Source organism: Rana temporaria, chromosome 1 (assembly GCF_905171775.1).
Source record: "Rana temporaria chromosome 1, aRanTem1.1, whole genome shotgun sequence".
Lineage (NCBI taxonomy): Eukaryota > Metazoa > Chordata > Amphibia > Anura > Ranidae > Rana > Rana temporaria.
In genome coordinates this window covers 135,080,488-135,096,309 of record NC_053489.1, presented here as the reverse complement: position 1 = coordinate 135,096,309, position 15,822 = coordinate 135,080,488, and the positions used below count along the sequence as shown (strand labels likewise).

The window sequence follows — 15,822 nt, the reverse complement described above, 5'->3', positions numbered from 1 at the left end:
TTGTACCCAAATAAAATTGACTTCTTTTTCCCCACAAATAAAGCTTTCTTTTGCTGGTATTTGATTACCTCTGGGGTTTTTATTATTTGCGCTATAAACAAATAAAAACAGACAATTTTTTTTTTTTTTTTTACTAGTAAAGACGGTAATCAGCGATTTTTAGCGGGACTGCGACATTACATCGGACACTTTTTTGGGACCAGTGACATTTATACAGTGAGCAGTTTTTATTGCTAATAAAGAGGTAAAATGGTCAACGATAGATTAAAAATGATAGAAATATGGCAACTCAATAAGTCCCTGCAGCATATGTAATAATACAAAAGAGAGAAGGTGACTGAAAATACTAGTCAAAGGAAAGCTGCTGTCACAGGACACATGTATGTAGTTTATCAAAAATTACCAAGTTAAATTTATTAAATACAAAATAGCTTCAGAAGACATGTCGCCCGTCACAGTGGTGTGCGGAAACCCCTGCAACAGCTTCAATCTAAGGTAAGCATTTCATAATGAGCTAGTAGTATGCGATGCATACTAGCTCATTGTGCCTTTGTCTTGCAGGTTAATTTTTTATATTTTTTTGGACTTTACAACCACTTTAAGGAAACACTGGGCTCTACCGAAATTCCTCTGGAACTGATCAATGCACCAGTATATGTGGGGGAATAAAACAGTATTTATATGCATTAGGTCATTAAGATTAGAGCTCGTTCACACTTAAGGCAGTGCGGGATAAGCGCATTCTATGAAAACTTCCAGCACTCAGTTCTAAACGCACTAGGTGTGCAATCTGCTGCAGGTATCAATATAATCCTAACGATACCCCAAACGAAGATTTCAAATGCAGTGCGTATGATATCGCCGTACCATGTGATACAGTGCACATCATGCCCCACTTTTGCTGCAATACAGTGCGATTTCAGCCCATTCAAATGAATAGGCTGAAAATCTCACCACAAAAGGAATTGCACAGTAACACGGACCGTGTTTCTGTATGATTCAGATAGGAACCATTTCACACCTATGCATTTTTTGCAGATTTGTACTACAGAATGTGTTCCATAGGAAACCCATGTTAAATGGACTGTAGTGCAAATCTGCAAAATGCAAAAAAGCACTAAAAATGCATAGGTGCGAATCAGGCCTTACTGTCAGCCATTAACAGCTGAATAATCAGCTTGCAGTTAGACAAGAATCTTGTTATGAGGCCTCAAAAAACTATAAAAAAAAAAAAAACTGATCATAAACCAAGACATGCACAAAGATTTCAACATAAAAAAAAACTTAAAAAAAAAAGAGAAGGAACACACACACACACACACACACTACATAAAGTAACAGTAACATGATCACACCATCCACACAGGAAGTAACGGAAGAGGTCTAACACTAGGGTACAGGATAGAAGCTACCAAAAGTGCAATGCATGACATGAAAATGGACTTGGGTCATATTCTAAGCTTTCTGCAACACTACACGCCAAGTACAGCTAGGCAAGTACAAGACATCTTAAAAAAACACCCAAAACCTCTGTAGTAACAGACTAGTGCACCATCTACCTAGGATGCTATGAAGAGGTATTACACTGTGGTGCAGGAGAGATACCACCAGAGCTACTAAGCAAAGCATGTGTTGAAACATTACTGGTTGTAAAATTAACCACTTAAGCCCCGGAAAGGATTTACCCCAGGGTTTGACAAATTTGCTTGGAATCTAGGAGCCAGCTAAAAAAGTTAGGAGCCAGAAAACGCGCCCCGTCCCGACGAGCTTGCGCGCAGAAGCGAACACATACGTGAGCAGCACCCGCATATGTAAACGGTGTTCAAACCACACATGTGAGGTATCGCCGCGATTGGTAGAGCGAGAGCAATAATTCTAGCCCTATACCTCCTCTAACTCAAAACATGCAACCTGTAGATTTTTTTAAACATCGCCTATGAAGATTTTAAAGGGTAAAAGTTTGTCGGCATTCCACGAGCGGACGCAATTTTGAAGCGTGACATGTTGGGTATGAATTTACTCATCGTAACATTATCTTTCACAATATAAAAAAAAAAAAATGGGGATAACTTTACTGTTGTCTTATTTTTTAAGAAAAAAAAGTGTAATTTTTGCCCAAACAATTGCGCTTGTTAGACCGCTGCGCAAATACGGTGTGACAGAAAGTATTGCAACAATCGCCATTTTATTCTCTAGGGTGTTAGGATAAAAAATATATATAATGTTTGGGGGTTCTAATTAGAGGGAAGAAGATGGCAGTGAAAAATGACATTAGAATTGCTGTTTAACTTGTAATGTTTAACTTGTAATACCAATGGCCACCACCAGATGGCGCCAGCTTACATATCTGGTGGTAATAACTTGTAATACCAACGGCTCACCACCAGATGGGGACAGCTCACAAAAAAAAATTTTGCCCCCCTTCCAAGCCAAGTCGCCAGGACCCCATTTCTAGTCGCCATGGCGACCTGGATTTGTCGAGCCCTGATTAACCCACTTCCTAACCAAGCCATTTTTTGCGTCGCTTTAACTGGCAGTTGTGTGATGTTGTAGCCAAACCCATTTTTGTCTTTCTTTCCCCCACAAATAGATCTTTCTTTTGGTGGCAATTTTTTTTTTTACTTAAGCGTATATTGGTTTGCGCAAAAGTTAAAAGCGTCTACAAAATCGGAGATATATTTATGGCTTTTTTTTTTTCTTTACTAGTAATGGCAGTGATCAGTGTTTTTTAGCAGGACTGCGACATTGCGATGGACAGATCGGACACGCAACACTTTTTTGGGACCAATGACTTTAATACAGCAATCCGTGCTAAAAATAGCCATGATTACTGTATAAATGTCACTGGCAGGGAAGGGGTTAACACTAGGGGGCGATCAAGTGGTTAAGTGTGTCCTAGGGAGGCATTTCTAACTGTGGGGGGGGACTGCCAGAGTACAGTGAGAAAACGCTGTTACTGATCACTACGAACAGGGATCTGTTTGTTTACATACACAGATCGCAGTTCTGGCTCTCTATGGAGCGATCGCGGGTGGCCAACGGACATCGCAGCCACGCTCATCAGCTCCGGCATTGCGCGCACCCCTACACCTAAAATCGGCCGATATACACCTACAGCAGCTTGCGCACCCGTGCCAGCCTGCCGCCGTATAAACAATGGTGGCTGGTCGGCAAGAGGTTAAAGTGCTGTATTCTAAGCAAAGACAATGCTTAAAAGTTGTAAACCACAGAAAATAGAAAGTCATAAGAGCTGCACAATTAACTAGAGGTCGACCGATATGGGTTTTTCTATGGCCGATGCCGATATTTAGAAATCGGGGCGGCCGATGGCCGATTTACAATACCGATTTTTGTGGCCGATATTTTGGGACGATTTTTTTTATTTGTTCCCCCACCCCCCCCCCCATTTCGTAAAATTTAACAGTTTAGTTAAATAATAAAGAAGGGATACAGAAAATTGCATAAATTAACCATCACAGTGCCCCTTTACATCAGGTCAGGTGTCCCCATCACAGTGCCCCTTTACCTCAGGTGTCCCCATCACATCGCACCTTTACATCAGGTGTCCCCATCACAGTGCCCCTTAACATAAATTGTGCTCATCATTGTGCCCCTTAACATAAAATAAGGGTCACGCTGATGGGTACATTTTATGTTAAGGGGCACCCTGATGGGCACATTTTATGTTAAGAAGGGGGCACTCTGATAGGCACAACAAAACCTGATTCTTAACATAAAATATGCCCATCAGCGTACACATTAAAAAAATACCCATCAGCTTGCACCTTAACAAAAGTTTTGAAGAAAATTTATCAGAAAAAACCTGCGGATTATTCTGATCCCAGCGCTCAATGGAAAGTGCGTTAAGTATATAAATGTTTTATGCAGTGGAAAAGCAGCTATTATAAAAATATTGACATAAAAACGATGTGTTATTAAAAAATTAACAAAACATTAACAGCGCTAAAAAAGGCCGATGAGCCTAATACTCATATACTGCAATAGTGTGTTAAGAAAAAGGATTTCTGAGATTGTATATATATCACATAAACAATATTATGAAGCATATGTGCCCACTCTTTGTGAGTCCATTGCTAATAGTCCTTGTAATTTCTCTAATGTGCAGTTCTTTCTTAGGAGTAATCTTCACAATATATAGCTATTTGTCTGCTCAAATGCTGGTGGTGATTCTCTTTGATTTCCCCTATGGTTTTGTACTCACCAAAATGTAGTACTTTAAAAGCATTGGATATATCCACTTATACGCATCGGTTCTCCTCCTCTGGTGTGTGGTGATGATCCGTTTGCTCGTCCGTCTGTAAAGCTTGGCAGTCATGCAGGGAGGCAAAAGAGACTTTCCATAGTGTAAAACTATTTTATTTAAGCAATAAAACCCCTGCTACCCGCTCATGCTTACAGAAAATTAAAATAAGTAGCGCTTGTCATAAAGGCTGCTGCCTCTGCTCACTCAGGAATATGGCTCCAAATTGATCAGGCTCAAAAATCCCTTCGTAAGACCCGGGACTTACGAAGGGATTTTTGAGCCTGATCATGCATGACTGCCAAGCTTTACAGACGGACGAGCAAACGGATCATCACCACACACCAGAGGAGGAGAACCGATGCGTATAAGTGGATATATCCAATGCTTTTAAAGTACTACATTTTGGTGAGTACAAAACCATAGGGGAAATCAAAGAGAATCACCACCAGCATTTGAGCAGACAAATAGCTATATATTGTGAAGATTACTCCTAAGAAAGAACTGCACATTAGAGAAATTACAAGGACTATTAGCAATGGACTCACAAAGAGTGGGCACATATGCTTCATAATATTGTTTATGTGATATATATACAATCTCAGAAATCCTTTTTCTTAACACACTATTGCAGTATATGAGTATTAACAAAAGTTTTGTTGTGCCCATCAGAGTGCCCCTTTACATAAAATTTGCCCATCAGAGTGTCCCTTAATAACATAAAACGTGCCCATGAGCCCATGGCCGATCGGATCGGGTAAGATCTATTGAAAACGGACATGCGTAGCAACGGAGTCCGCCTGTGTGAATGAGGCCTTACCTTGGGGAGATGCAGACTAGAATACTGCAATCACTGAGCAGCAAATGAGATCACCTGTGATGTATTTCAGTTATCTTGCAAACCTGGCCTGTTAGTGGGCCCTGAGGACAGGGGTGATGACCACTGTCCTAAGCGATGCTTTAACTTTTTTTTTACAGGTTACATGTTTAGAGTTACAGAGGAGGTCAAGTGCTAGAATTATTGCTCTCGCTCTAACGATTGTGGCGTATGTAACCTGTGTGTATCTGGCTCTGATACTAGCCAGGGCCTTCCCAGGGACTGCCTAGTATCTCTCCCCAGCCTGTCCCCCACACCCTCTCATCTGCTGACCTGTGGATGGGGGAATCACTCCTGCAGTGTTATTGTGTTCTGCCTGTGAATACAATGATCAGTGTTGCCAACTATAGCTGGCAGCACTGATTGTTTTGGGAAAAGTCAGATAATAGATTGACTTGTGTAAAACCAGCTAGCCCATACATAGATCGACTATGGCTGGTCTCTGCTTAATTGGCGTAATTTCAATATAGATATAGATTTCAATGTATGTACCGCTTAACCACTACGCATTTCCTAAACATCCTTCCACAAACCTTTACATTTTTCCTTCCCAGATTCCTTCATCCTCCTCACCTGTACATACTCTCCACATTCCTCTCCTGTACATACTGCTCACTGTCATACCCTCCACACTTCTCTCCTGTACATAGTGCCCACTATCCCACTCTCCTCTCCTGTACATACTGCCCACTGTCATATCCTCCCCACTCTTCTTCTGTACATACTGCTCATTATCATACCATCCACACTCCTCTGCTGTACATACTGCTCGCTATCATACCCTCCACATTCCTCTCCTGTACATACTGCTCACTGTCATACCCTCCACACTTCTCTCCTGTACATAGTGCCCACTATCCCACTCTCCTCTCCTGTACATACTGCCCACTGTCATATCCTCCCCACTCTTCTTCTGTACATACTGCTCATTATCATACCATCCACACTCCTCTGCTGTACATACTGCTCGCTATCATACCCTCCACATTCCTCTCCTGTACATACTGCTCACTGTCATACCCTCCACACTTCTCTCCTGTACATAGTGCCCACTATCCCACTCTCCACACTCCTCTCCTGTACATACTGCCCACTGTCATATCCTCCCCACTCTTCTTCTGTACATACTGCTCACTGCCATACACTCGTCTCCTGTACATAGTGCCCACTATCCCACTCTCCACACTTCTCTCCTGTACATAGTGCCCCCTATCGCACTCTCCACACACCTCTCCTATACATACTGCCCACTGTCATATCCTCCCCACTCTTCTTCTGTACATACTGCTCATTATCATACCATCCACACTCCTCTGCTGTACATACTGCTCGCTATCATACCCTCCACATTCCTCTCCTGTGCATACTGCCCACTATCATACCCTACACACTCCTCTCCTGTACATACTGCTCACTGTCTTACCCTCCACACTGCTCTCCTGTGCATATTGCCCACTATCATACCCTACACACTCCTCTCCTGTGCATACTGCCCACTATCATACCCTACACACTCCTCTCCTGTACATACTGCCCACTATCATACCATCAACACTCCTCTCCTGTACATAGCGCCCACTGTGATACCCTCCTCTCCTGTACATACTGTAACCCAACTATCTTTCTCTCCACACTCCTCTCTGGTACATACTGCCCACTGTCATACCCTCTCCTGTACAGTGCCCACTGTTAGACCCTCCACATTCCTCTCCATCACCTGCACATACTTCCCAGTTTTATACCGTCCCTACTCATCTCCTACACCTCTTACCCACAAAAACAGTTCTTTAAAATTATACTGAATATCCTTAACCACTTAAGGACCGCCTCCTGGACATATACGTCGGCAGAATGGCACGGCTGGGCACATGTACGTACAGGTACGTCCTGTACTAGTACCCAGCCGTGGGTCGCGGGGGGGCGCGTGCCCGCGGCACGCTCCCGTGACCCGGTCCGAAGCTCCGGAACCACGGGACCCGATCGCCGCTGGAGTCCCGCGATCGGTCCCCGGAGCTGAAGAACGGAGAGAGCCGTGTGTAAACACTGTGGCGGCAGCATCGATCGTGTCATCCCTTTTATAGGGGGACACAATCGATGAGGTCACACCTACAGCCACACTCCCCTACAGTTGTAAACACACTTTGAGTCACACATAACCACAGGGGGCGTTGATGGGGTTAACTCCTAATGTGCAATTGTCATTTTACAATAAACAATGCATTTTAAATGCATTTTTTGCTGTGAAAATGACAATGGTCCCAAAAATGTGTAAAAATTGTCCGAAGTGTCCGCCATAATGACGCAGTCACGAAAAAAAAATTGCTGATCGCCGAAATTAGTAGTAAAAAAATAATAATTAATAAAAATGCAATAAAACTATACCCTATTTTGTAAACGCTATAAATTTTGCGCAAACCAACCGATAAACGCTTATTGCGATTTCTTTTACCAAAAATAACTAGAAGAATACGTATCGGCCTAAACCGAGGACATTTATATATATATATATATATATATATATATATATATATATATATATATATATATATATATATATATATATATATATATATATATATATATATATATATATGTATATGTATGTATATATGTATATATATATATATATATATATTTTTTTTTTTTTTTTGGGGGGGATATTTATTATAGCAAAAAGTAAAAAATATTGCATTTTTTTCAAAATTGTCGCTCTACTTTTGTTTATAGCGCCAAAAGAAAGCTCTATTTGTAGGAAAAAAATGTAAATTTTGTTTGGGAGGCACAACCGCGCAATTTTAAATTTAAAGCGACGCAGTGTTGAAAAATTTTGCCTGGGCAGGCAGGGGGTATATGTGCCCAGTAAGCAAGTGGATAAGAAAAGATCTTTCTCATAGAACAAATAGGACCTTAAGTAGAATGTCAAATGTAAAGATAACACATAGCAATGCTTCCTTCTGATATGCAATACAACTTCCTATCAGTGGGTGAAAAATTAAACACATGTAATAAAACAAAATAGGGTTAATTATAGAAAGAATAATTTTGGAAAATAATGTTTTCTTTCTATTTATGATACATCGATAACTTACTTTATTCAACATGAAATTTAGCTTAACTATGTAGCATGAAAACTCATTCAATTAATCCAAGCTCTGCAAGCTGAGATAACATGCACTGGCAATGTAATTGTTTTAATAAAATATTCAACGGAACGTCTCACACTTTGCTTGAGTGCTTCCATCATATACCGTTTCCTATCAGTCTGGATATAGATATCAGATATTCCAGCTGCCCTCAACACACAACGAGACGATACTCAATTACCGGCCGCGGCAGGGGCGCACGGAGGCACAGGATCTTGTGTCTCCGTGCGCCCCCACCTCCCCGCCACGTGATCGCGGCAGGCCCGCGACGGCCGGTAATTGAGGCCGCGGCCTTGTGAAGTCCCAAGCTCTTCCTTCTGTGAGCTGGCGCCATCTGGTGGTGGCCGTTGGCATTACAAGTTAAACAGCAATTCTAATGTAATTTTTTACTATTTTCACTGCCATCTCCTTCCCTCTAATGAAAACCCCCAAACACATAGAATAATATATATATATATATATATATATATATATATATATATATATATATATATATATATATATTATATATATATATATATATATATATATATATATTATTCTATGTGTTTGGGGGTTTTCATTAGAGAGTTATCCCCATTTTTTTTTTTTATATTGTGAAAGATAATGTTACGATGAGTAAATTCATACCCAACATGTCACGCTTCAAAATTGCGTCTGCTCGTGGAATGCCGACAAACTTTTACCCTAGGCGACGTTTAAAAAAAATCTACAGGTTGCATGTTTTGAGTTACAGAGGAGGTCTAGGGCTAGAATGATTGCTCTCGCTCCAACGATCGCGGCGATACCTCACATGTGTGGTTTGAATATTGTTTACATGTGCAGGCGCTACTCACGTATGCGTTCACTTCTGCGCGCAAGCTCGTCGGGACGGGGCGCGTTTTCTGGCTCCTAACTTTTTTAGCTGGCTCCTAGATTCCAAGCAAATTTGTCAAACCCTGCATTATCATAAGTGTAAACACAGGACATCTTCACACAATAGCAGGGTCAATTAGCACAGAGAACAGACAGATGGCTAGAGTTGGTGACATTAGCATCTAACAGTATGTGTCCCATAATTATGAATGAGTCACTCTTACAATTAACCCGTTGAGTTCATAATCAACAACCAGTAAATAGTTCTTTATAGATATCCTGGAAAATATTGTGGATAATAATTACATAATAATCCCATCTGAGGTAGTCCAAGATATAATTTCTCAGTCATCCTATGCCCCTAGTGGACACATGATGATTTTAGACAAAAGAGGGTCCAAGTCTGTCACAAAATATTTTTTTTGAGTAGTTCTCCATGTATGATTAACCTAAAATGGTTTGTTGTGATATCGCTGTTTTACTAACCCGACAACTTATTATTCTAAATAGGAAACCTTAATTTTGTTTGCAAATATTAAAGATTCTAACTACCAGTGAGAATAGGTCCTTACATTTAACCAATTAAGGACCTTGAGTGTTTTTCAGATTTGGCGTTTACAAGACTAAAACAGTTTTTTTTGCTAGAAAATTACTTAAAACCCCCAAACATTATATATTTTTTTTTCTAACACCCTAGAGAATAAAATGGTGGTCATTGCAATACTTTGTCACACCGTATTTGTGCAGCAGTCTTACAAGCGCACTTTTTTTGGAAAAAAAAATCACTTTTTTTAATTAAAAAATAAGACAACAATAAATTTGGCCCAATTTTTAAATAGATTGTGAAAGATAATGTTACACCGAGTAAAATGATAGCCAACATGTCAGGCTTAAAAATTGCGTCCGCTTGTGGAATGGTGTCAAACTTTTACCCTTAAAAATCTCAATAGGCGACGTTTAAAAAAATCTATAGGTTGCATCTTTTGAGTTACACTCTAGCCTAGGGCTAGAATTATTGCTCTCGCTCTAACGATCGCGGTGATACCTCACTTGTGTGGTTTGCACACAGTTTCCATATGCGGGCACTACTCACTTATGCGTTCGCTTCTGCGCACGAGCTCGTCGGGACGGGGCGCTTTAAAAAAATATATATATTTGGTGTTCTCTTATTTATTTTATTATTTTACACACTGAAAAAAAAAAAAAAAAAAATCACTTTTATTCCTATTTTAAGGAATGTAATCCCTTGTAATAGAAAAACCATGGCAGGTCCTCTTGAATATGGGATCTGGGGTCAAAAAGACCTCAGATCTCATATTTAGACTTAAATGCAAAAGAATAGAAAAAAAAAATGTTGTCATTTTAAAAAATGACATTTAAAAAATGTTACTTTAAGAAGCATGGGCGAAACTGACGTTTTGACGTCACTTCCGCCCTGCTATGGGGACGGGTGGGGGCCATCTTGCCCTCACTCGCATCCCCGCACATCGCCTTCCTCTGGACCAATCAGGGAGAGAAGACTCAACGAGTGACGGCTCACTTGGACAGTCTTCCACCCATCACGTCCGGCGTCTCGCGGCTCTTCCCGCATCCGCGCCAGACCAGGCCTCATTCGTGGCCGCCGCAATTAGGAAAGACTGACGACAATGTGACTGGCGACAATGGCTAATCTGCGATACTCTGCGGACTCTATTCGGGGTCTGAGACAATTCGCAACAGCATTACCACCCGTCACCAAAAAGGCCTTAAAAATAGAGCAACTTTTGAGATTCGATCGACGATCGACCATCAAAAATGTAAACTATTTAACCCAGCTCAAGCACATATCATGTGCTTTGATCAACACAAGATCGGCAGTAAAACACTGATTAGAAATCCACGATTTCTTACTACAAAACGATCTAGACTGCCTCTTTATTACAGAAAGCTGGCTCTCAGATGACTGCAACACCATTCTCGGAGAATTGGTGCCAGAAAACTATCGCATTATAACGGAAAACAGAATAGGGCAAAGAGGAGGAGGCCTGGCGGTGATCCACAAGAATCACATTACAATCACTAAGCCAGCCCTTCAAAATCCTCTTCCATTCATGGAAACCCTTACTCTTCAACTTCAAACTTCCCCCCAGGAGACTGTTCACATTCTCCTCTGCTATAGGCCACCTGGGCCAAAATCGCAGTTTTTGCCATCTTTAACGGAGTTTATATCCACTTATACCCTTAACAGCAAACACCTTTTGCTGCTCGGGGACTTTAATCTGTGGGCCAACTCCGCACAGGATCCCATTGCGGACGCCTGCATCGATCACCTGGAGGGATTAGGGCTACAGCAACTTATATGCGGGCCAACACATGCTTCAGGTCACACACTTGACCTAATTTTCAGACAAAATCTGAAAATAAGCATTTTAGAAAATGAACCATTGCCATGGACAGACCACCATGCAATTAATTTCATAATTTCCAAAATTCCACCATCGATAAAAGCACCCAAACCGGTGACAATACACTGGGCTAGATCTCAGAAGAAGCTCCATTCGGAACTCTTTAAATCTACCTTGGGAAACAGAATCAAAACAATCCATCCACATCAAACAGCCGCAGATACACTGGATGCCATAAACGCAGCCCTGCTACAGTCAGCCAATTTAGTAGCACCGAAACGCAAAGCCTGCATCCGAAAAAGAAAGTCTGGCTGGTTCAACAACCAGCTGTCGCTTCTGAAGCAAGAGCGCAGAAGGGCGGAAGCCGCCTGGAAAAGAAGCCCTGCAGAGGATAACCTCATCATCTACAAGGCAATAACAACACGATATCATAAAGAAATCTTCAAAGCCAAGAAACATCATTTTTCTATGGCGATTAACAGCGCCCTAAACCGCCCCCGCGAACTCTTCAAGATGGTCACCCAGACCATGAATCCAGGATGTCTTGAAGTCCCCAACTCAGACACCCAAGAGTTCTGTAATGAACTATCGGATTTCTTCATCAACAAAATTGAAAGAATCCGGGAAAGCATCTTGCAAAACAATACCCCCCTCAACCCCACCGTCAATCAACCACAAAACACCCACAGAAACGCTCTACAATCAACAAAGTTCACTCTGGAACCGATCTCCATCGATACCACAAAAAATATCATTGGTGCTTTGCGGAACAGCACATCGCCCAATGATATCATCCCCACCAAACTGCTGAAGGAATGTGCCGACATCCTGGCACCACCCATCACACAGCTTATAAACCAATCATTTAAGGAAGGCACAGTGCCATCCCTGTTGAAAGAGGGCACAATCCAGCCCATCTTGAAAAAACCTAACCTGGATCCCAAGGACCCAACTCACCGCCGTCCCATAACAGGCCTAAATGTTCTCTCCAAGATAATGGAGAAAATAGTGGTACAACAGCTGCAACAGCATCTAGATACCCACAATCTACTGGATCCATTACAATCAGGCTTCCGTCCCGGACACGGGACAGAAACGGCCTTACTCAAAATATGGGACGATGCCCTCGAGGCCGCAGACGAAGGAGAATCTTGTCTCCTGGTTCTGCTGGACCTAAGCGCAGCCTTTGACACGGTAGACCACAAACTGTTACTGATGCGACTAGCCAAGGTAGCAGAAGTCGCAGAAGGTGATTTACCATGGTTTTCTTCCTTTCTTGAAAACCGATCACAAACAGTTAAATTGGGTTATTTCACGTCGGAAAAGCGCACGGTGTCATGTGGAGTCCCCAAAGGATCCCCCCTGTCACCGGTGCTTTTCAAAATCTATCTTCGCCCTCTCTTTGATATTATCAGTAGCCAAGAACTACTCTATCACTCTTATGCAGATGATACGCAACTGTATTTTCGCATCTGCAACAAAAAGGATCATCATCCCAGTTTAGAGAAATGTCTCTCTTTGATAGAAAACTGGATGACAAAGAGTTATCTTAAACTCAACAGTTCAAAAACAGAACTCCTTAGGTTTCACGCCAGCCGAAAGAGTCAACTGGCAACAACCTGGACACCCCCGCCCATTCTGGGCCAAATCATCACCCCTAGCTCCAAAGTCAAAAGTCTCGGGGTCATCTTCGACACCTTCATGACAATGGACGCACAAATAGGGTCAGTAGTCAGCGGAGCGCACCATCTGTGGCGCCTACTACGCAGACTTATTCCATTTATCCCCAAAGAAGACGTAGCAGTCGTGGTGGGAACAATTGTGAATTCCAGACTGGACTATGCTAACGCCCTGTACCTCGGACTCCCAAAGTACCAAATCTCCCGTCTGCAAGTCGTTCAGAATACGGCCGCCAGACTGGTGACTGGGAAAAAAAATGGGAATCAATCTCACCTTCGTTGAGAACCCTTCACTGGCTGCCAGTAAAAGACAGAATTGTATTTAAAGCACTCTGCCTGACACATAAGTGCATCCATGGGAAGGCTCCGCAATATCTTTGCGACAAGATAGAACCTCACAATTCGAATCGCGTTTTGCGATCCACCGACCAAAATCTGGTCAGGGTACCAAAAACCAAATACAAGTCCAAAGGAGAAAGAAGGTTTGCTTTTCAGGGTCCTAGACTATGGAACGCTTTACCAACCAGCATTCGGTTGGAGGAAAACCACCCGACTTTCAGAAGACAGATCAAAACTCTGCTCTTTTGATGTCATGAGACACGAACAACTAGCGCCCAGAAGCGATTCAGTTCGCATGCGCCGCGCTTTATAAGTTTTTCATTCATTCATTCATTCATTCATTCAAAGGACCCGATCGCCTCCACCGCTACCGATGGCTCCGGTAAGCGACGGAGTGCGCGGGAGGGGGGGCCCCTCTCCCGCTGCCGATAACGGTGATCTCACGGCGAATCCGCCGCAGAGACCACCGTTATCATTTACAGGACCGCTCAGGCTAAAGATGGATATCTTGGTTGTGGCAGCCGCTGCTGCCGTTACCGAGATATCCATCTTTAAAATAAGGACGTATATCTGCGTGAGCAGGTCCTTAAGTGGTTAAAGAGCACCTGTCATTTCAGATCCATAATGGCAGCACCCATTAGCGGGCATCCACTCACCTGCTGCCGCCACATCCCTCACCTTGTTTTGTCACTGCCACATCACTAGCCATCCTATTAAAGTGAAGTGTTTAAACTAAGCCTTTTTACTAGTGATTTAAATCATGCTTTAAATCATAATTTAAATCAAATCCACCCTGACAACTTAAAGTGGAGTTCCACCCAAAAGTGGAACTTCTGCTTTAAGTACCTGGTTTTGACAGGTACCCAGCTCCCACCTCTGCTCCGGGTCGCCTAGGCGGCCCCTCCCTCCCTGCAATCTTCTGGGACACGTCACAGGTCCCAGAAGATTACATGGCCATTCACACCACACAGCGCGTCATGCAGAGGAGAGGTGCGAGGCTTCGGACACATTGGCGTACCTGTACGTCCCTGCCTAGACGTGGGTCGGGGGTCCGATCGGGACCCCCCCCCGCGACTTGCGGCGGTCGGGTCCCCTCGGGGAGCGATCCGGGAAGACGGCGCGGCTATTTTTTTATAGCCGCTCCGTCGCGATCGCTCCCCGGAGCTGAAGACCGGGGAGAGCCGTGTGTAAACACGGCTTCCCCGTGCTTCACTGTGTCGGCGCATCGATCGCGTCATTCCCCTTTATAGGGAAGACACGATCAATGACGTCATTACTACAGCCACACCCCCCTACTGTTGTAAACACACACACAGTGTACACCAAATCCTACAGCGCCACCTGTGGTTAACTCCCAAACTGCAACTGTCATTTTCACAATAAAGAATGCAATTTAAATGCATTTTTTGCTGTGAAAATGACAAAAATCCCAAAAATGTGTAAAAATTGTCCGAAGTGTCCGCCATAATGTCGCAGTCACGAAAAAAATCGCTGATCGCCGCCATTAGTAGTAAAAAAAAAAAAAAAATAATAAAAATGCAATAAAACTATCCCCTATTTTGTAAACGCTATAAATTTTGCGCAAACCAATCGATAAACGCTTATTGCGATTTTTTTTTACCAAAAATAGGTACAAGAATACGTATCGGCCTAAACTGAGGAAAATTTTTTTTTTTATATATGTTTTTGGGGGATATTTATTATAGCAAAAAGTCAAAAATATAGAATTTTTTTCAAAATTGTCGCTCTATTTTTGTTTATAGCGCAAAAAATAAAAACCGCCGAGGTGATCAAATACCACCAAAAGAAAGCTCTATTTGTGGGAAAAAAAGGACGCCAATTTTGTTTGGGAGCCACGTCGCATGACCGCGCAATTGTCTGTTAAAGCAACGCAGTCCCAAACTGTAAAAACTGGTCCGGGGCTTAAGTGGTTAAAAGTCGGCAGCTAAAAATTTTGTAGCTGCTGACTTTTACTAAACACAGAATTGGCTGGAACTCCACTTTAATTACATGTGTCACACACCTGAGCTATTCAAAGTGAGCAAATGATAAAAAGAAAAAAGAAAGCAAAAATTAGAGTTTATGCTGAAGGAGTTCTAAAGACAGAAGGTTGTTTTATGTTCATGCATAATATGCATAAAGATAAAAAGCCTTCCGTGTACAGCAGCCCCCCTAATACTTATCTGAGCCCCATCTCTATCCAGCCATGTTCATGACTGCCTCAGCCGCCCTGGACTGTCCTCCGTATTGGCTGAGACACAGCAGCAGCAGCGCCATTGGCTCC

General features: G+C 42.5%; 1 protein-coding gene across 4 annotated transcripts in view; it reads right to left on the bottom strand.

Annotated features, from left to right (window-relative positions):
- The window catches only part of FER (FER tyrosine kinase), a 353,477-nt gene that overhangs the window by 328,311 nt on the left and 9,344 nt on the right, over positions 1-15,822 (bottom strand). The gene's annotated exons all lie outside the window — the stretch shown is intronic.